Consider the following 6,000-nt stretch of genomic DNA (forward strand, 5'->3'; position numbering starts at 1 on the left):
ACTAATGGGACTTTTGTATAAGGTTTTGATTAAATATCTGTTACATGCTGGCACTTTTCTATGCACTGAGATTCATCATAACTATTTGGGGGACTCAAGATGAGAACACAATTTGAAATCCTTTTACAATGTAAAATTTAAAAGTATTGAAAGCCATTTTGGAGCCAGTTCTTATAGGCATGAGAGGGCTGTTTGTATGCATCTCTTCCCAAATTCATGTTCTGTTCTGTTTTATTGAAGAATTTTGACCACAGTAAATGAAAATACTACAATTAAAAAAAGAAGATCAGAGTGTGATGCTGGCATGAGGAGAAAGCCTAGGACCTTATCTGAAAAATACCTAAAGCAAAAAGAACTAGGCCTGGCTCAAATGGTAGAGCATTTTCCTACAAGTGTGAGGCACAAGTTGTTTCTTCTTAACCACAGTTTTTTAACATCTTAACTACAGATGCTTGCTGATTCAGTAAGACCTAAAAAAGTTATGAGACATAATAACCAAGAAGAAATAAAGTATGTTTCTTTTCACGTGACAGAACATGTAGAAAATCCATAAAAACAAACACCTGGAGAGAATAAGAAAGATGTGGTCTATTAGGTCATGTCAATGTGAAAAGCTTTCCTATATACTACTATATATTATATATAATATATATTATATATAATATATTATTATATATATTATATATAATATGTTATAATATATTATATACTATATTATATATAGTATATATATTACATTATATATATTATATATATATATAATATATAGTATATATAATATATATAATATAATATATATTATACTGATAACCAAATGGACAATACTACTTACATTCTCCATTAAAACACAATATATATAATTCAATGAATGTTTATAAAATCTGTTTGAGAAAAAGTGTAGCATTCCCAAGGAATAAATCAAAGAATTAAATAAATGGGGATTTTTCTTTCTTTCTTTTTTATCATGGAAAGTCTTAATACTGTCTAATGTCAGTTCTTTTTAATGCGACCCTTAGTTTCAATGCAATTCTATTAATTTTTGAAGTATTGAAAGACTAATTCTAAAGTTTGTATATATGTATATATATATATCCCAGAATAATCAGCACAATACTGAAAGAGAATAAAGAAGTCTGAGTACTGGTTCTACTCAGCTACAAGACCAACCACAAAGCCACAGTAAGAAAGACAGTGTGATATAAGTAAAAAGACAAATACATCAAAGGGACAGAATAGAGAACCTAGAAATAGGTTCACATAAAGAGAACAAGGTGCTGCTTTGCCAAGGAGCAGAAGCAATTCGCAATTGAGCAAGGACAGTCCATTTTCACAAATGATGAAGGAACAAATGATGCAAGGAATGAAAAGCATGTGGAAACAGATTTTATATCCTTCCCCCCAAATAACCAAAGATGAATCCTATTGCAATTATAAATATATAGGCTGCAAACCCATAAAACTTGTAGATGGCAACATGGGGGAAAATTTGCATGACTTTGGTATGGTAACAACTTTTTTGATATAATACCAAAATCTAATCCATAATAGAATAATAGATCATCTGGGTTTCATTAAAATTAAAATCTTCTCTGTGTTAAAACACACTGAGAATTCACAGACTTAAAGAGAATATATTTTCAAAACCATGTCTTCCAACTATCCAAAATGTACAATATATTATTGAACTAAAAAATAAGAATGGGTTAAATTACTATGTAACTGTCCTGAATAGACCCCTCACCAAAAAAGGTACATAGAAGAAAAATACATGAAAAAGTTCGCAAAAATCTTACACTATCATAGAATTGCAAATTACTACAATTGAATGTCACACACAATTATTATAATAGAATCCACAACACAACCATAATAGTTTAACACTCAAACGGCGATCTATCACTAAACACTACTTTGCATTTGCTAGAACTTCATGTAAATAAAATAATACAATATACCCTACTTTTGAGCTTTCTTCATTTAGAATAATCACTTAAACTTCTATTTCGTGTATCAAATTTCTCATTAACTCCTGGGTATGTCTTCAGAAGGTCTGTTACTCCTTGGTTATTCATTCATGACTTAGTAGACATTTGAATTGTTTCTAGTATTTATCTATTACAAATGAAGCAACGGGACGTATTTGTGTACAGCTTAATTTCTTCTAGGAAAATAACTCACAGAGGTATGACTGATTTATATGGTAGGTATATATTTAAAATTTTAAGAAATTACCAGTTTTCAGAGTTATAAAGAATAAGATATCACAAACTTGTCATTATAATATGAGTTTTGTATTTTTTGTCACTATTTGGTATGGGCAGTCTTTTCCATTTTAGACAAGCTAATAGCTTGGTTAACTGGAGGTAGGAGTATGAGGGACTTTCCTACCTGGGCGGCTTCGAACCATGATCCTCAGATGTCAGACTTCTGAGGAGCTAGGATTACAGGTGGGAGCCATCAGTGCTGGGTTTATTTTGCATTTTTGTAGTAACTGAATGAGCATGAGCATTTTCCCATGTGTTTGTTTACTGTTCATATAGATTCTATAGAACAGTGTCTGTCCAAAGTTTTGGCTTTTAAAATTAGGTTATTGTTTTTATTGAAATTGGAAAGATTTTGATATATTCTGAATATTCATTCTATATAAGATGAGTTGTTTTCAATTATACATCTAGTCACCCTTAGTTATTATACTATTTTCTTATGAGAGTATGTTAATGTGAAGTCCTTAATTATTGAATTGCATTGTAAAATTAGTATCTTAATAATAATTAAAATAGAAGGGGGAGATAAGTCAATTTAAAAGATATTATGAAATAAAATCTGGCTTAGGAAGCCATTCCTGACCTTTCTCCTAGCCTTCCGGCTGGCATGTCCTTTTTAAAATCCTTGTTTTTCTATTTTACCCTAGATCAAAGGCATTACCTCACCATTTCCTGGAGGAGTAACTTTCTCTCATTGCTTTTGACAGGCTCTGGGAAAAATTTTCCTTTATCTTTTAGTATGATAATCCTCCAGAATCAGATAACTATATTGTAGGCTCTTTTTATATTCTTCCTACGAGCCTAGAGTTCATCTTGTCTCAAAAATATATAATTTCTGGTTCTTTCTGATAGAAACTCCAAATACAGGTGTATTCTAAGTCTTTGTTTCTTCCTTTTTTCCCTCTCCTTCCCTCTTTTTCTCTTTTATCCCCTCTCTTTCCTCCTTCTCTCTCTTTCTTAAGTAATTCTCTGAGTATGTTTATGAACAAAAATTGTAAACAATATTCAGAGCACAAAAGTAGAATTATATCATTCCAATCTGCACTACAGATAGTTAAGATCATTTTTTTTACCTAGTGTTGGACATCACACCCAAGGCTTTGAATATATGAAGCAAAAGTTGTACCACTGACCTAATGCTTAGACCTGAATTTAATAAAAATAAACAAATAATTTGAACAATAATGGAATTATAATTGGCTTAGTTGACATATAGCAAGAGCACATTACTTAGTTCAGGACAGATGGGAAAGTTGCTCCATAGGGAATGACTCTAACTTGTTACCTGCAATGAGTTAGTTTTAGTAACACTTCACTTTTTTCACCATTATTTGAAGCTGACCTCAAAACCCTTCCTTACCTGGAGATGGAGACTCTTACTATTTTCTAGAGCATGATCTCCACTTACACAACCTCCCCTACAGCTTTCTGAAGTCTGAACTGCCTGCGAGTTCCCCTAAACAACAAAGACCTGAATTTCTTATTAGTACTGAAATTTATACAATGCCTTGTTCATTAAGTAGTAGCTCTAAATTAATTCCACAGTTTTTAACTCTCTTACTGCAGTTTTAAATCAGGATGAAAAAATAGCTAGAGGTGAAAAAACACATTTAATTAAATATTTTATGTTGCTGATGAATGTACACAAAAGCATCACCTGAGGGGTATAGATTTTTATAATGATCTTCTTTGTTGTACTTTTTGTGACTTCCAATCCTATTTGAACTTGTGCTCTGAAGAGCCAGATTGCTCTTCTTCTGTACTTTGAAATTTACAATAAGCATTTTTGTAAAAGCCAAGTTGGCCCCACTTGCTGTTAGCACAGCAGGCTTCAGCCTCATGATGCTTCAAATCTCACTGCTACCCTGAGCTGCCAGAACAATTCCTGACTAGCTTAATGAGATTCAGCACCCCAGCCCTGATGTCAAAGTAAAGCCATTTCTGAAGAGTTCAAGGCAGTGTCTGGCGAAAAGCTTGTTCTCTGCCATATTGTCGGTAAAAATATAAATATTTCCCATAGCTTCAGCGATGACCTTGAGTGCATTCTAGCAATTAACTAAGATGCAGTAAAACAGGGTAGGTCTTCATTGCATGCCAAGGACAAATTAGGGAACACATGAGAAGTTAGAAAGTTTTTTAATACTACATATTATTTTAGGAATACATAGTCTATGTAGAATATATATAGAGAATACATATATTAAGAATACATATTCTATATAGAATATGTATATGTATATATATATGTATATACCTTTACCTCAATGGATGGTATTTTATTATCTTAATGCTGTGAGTGTGGGCACTAAAATGTCTTCATCTAGTTAGTATACTCTACTATGCTGGGAGCTCATTTTCAAACACTGAGCCTAGTTCTCTGGTTACCATTTTCTTCTATCCATACCATTATGCTCTCCATATGCATAGGTAGTATAAGAGAGAGCAGGACATAATGACTCTACTTCCTCTATCAACAGACTACAATGTTATAAATTTGCATCAGAAACGTGAATTGGTTGAGATCTTATTACATGCTTTGGTATGATAATGTAACCAACACTATAGCACTGAGAAACATCCATTCTGGGTTTCAGAGTATGAGGAGAATAGTGGGAACATCAAGCCAGTCCTCCAAAGTTATAGTTCTTAAAAAGGTCGAGGTGTTTTGATAGGAGTCATTTTTTTTTTTTTTTTTTTACTGATTCTCCTTGTTTTCCTAGTGAGATTTGGGGCAAAATTCCCTGAAGTTCTCTCTCTCTCTGAGCAAATTCCTAATAGAATGACAGTTGATTAGAGAATATTTTTTAAATCATACTTTCTGTTGCTTAACACAAAGACAAGAGACCTTTTTTCATGATTAACAGCTTTTATTTACATATTTCCTTTATAATTCTAGCCGACTTCAGCTGGAAAGGAGTTTCTGGGGTAATACGGAGAGCTTGGAACTGGGAATGGAGCAGTGGCTGGGAAGCGGTGTGGGGATAGAGGTCAGTGATTCAGTCAGATCGGTGATGACCTATGTGGTGGCTACACAAGTCATGAGATATAAGATGTCTGACACTATCCCTATGTATTTTCCCTCACATGAGAGCATCCAAGTCATCACTCATGATTATGTCATGTGTCACCCAGACTTAGGAGCCCAAGAATACTCAAACTTCCATCAACTTCCCTGATGAGAAAGGATTCTAATTTCTGTCTCTTTGAATTTCAACGGAAGATAAAATTTGTTCCATGATCAGATATGCAAAAGGTGAAAAAAATAGAAGTGAGAAAGTAAGAATGCAATTATAAGGAAGATGAGAAGCGAGGTGGTCTGGCTGAGAACCTACATTCATAAACATGTTCCTATGTTTATATATTACTCTTTTATTAGTGAGTTCCTTCTCCCTGTGGTTAGTCCAATAGAGATGAAAAATGATTGCCAGAGTTTATGAGTTAAATAAGCCAGAATAACCAGTTAGTCATTTCTAAATGAATCCATTGTATTAGAGATCAAAAATACAATTCACATTCTAACCTCCCAGTTTAACAATCTGTGATTCAGGGGTTTATCTATTCTGTCACTCAGAAGTTTGTATTTATTATTGAATACCTTAATTTTCTTCAAGTAGTTGTACAAAGGATCTGCCATTCAACAGAGCTTGTTATGAATACAGTGCCTCTTAATTCATGTAACCCCTTTGAACATTCTTACCTATCCCTTCCCTTATTTTTCCTAAATGTCAAAGGAATA

This window comes from Dipodomys ordii, unplaced genomic scaffold (genome assembly GCF_000151885.1).
Source record: "Dipodomys ordii isolate 6190 unplaced genomic scaffold, Dord_2.0 Scaffold46, whole genome shotgun sequence".
NCBI classification, from domain to species: Eukaryota; Metazoa; Chordata; class Mammalia; order Rodentia; family Heteromyidae; genus Dipodomys; species Dipodomys ordii.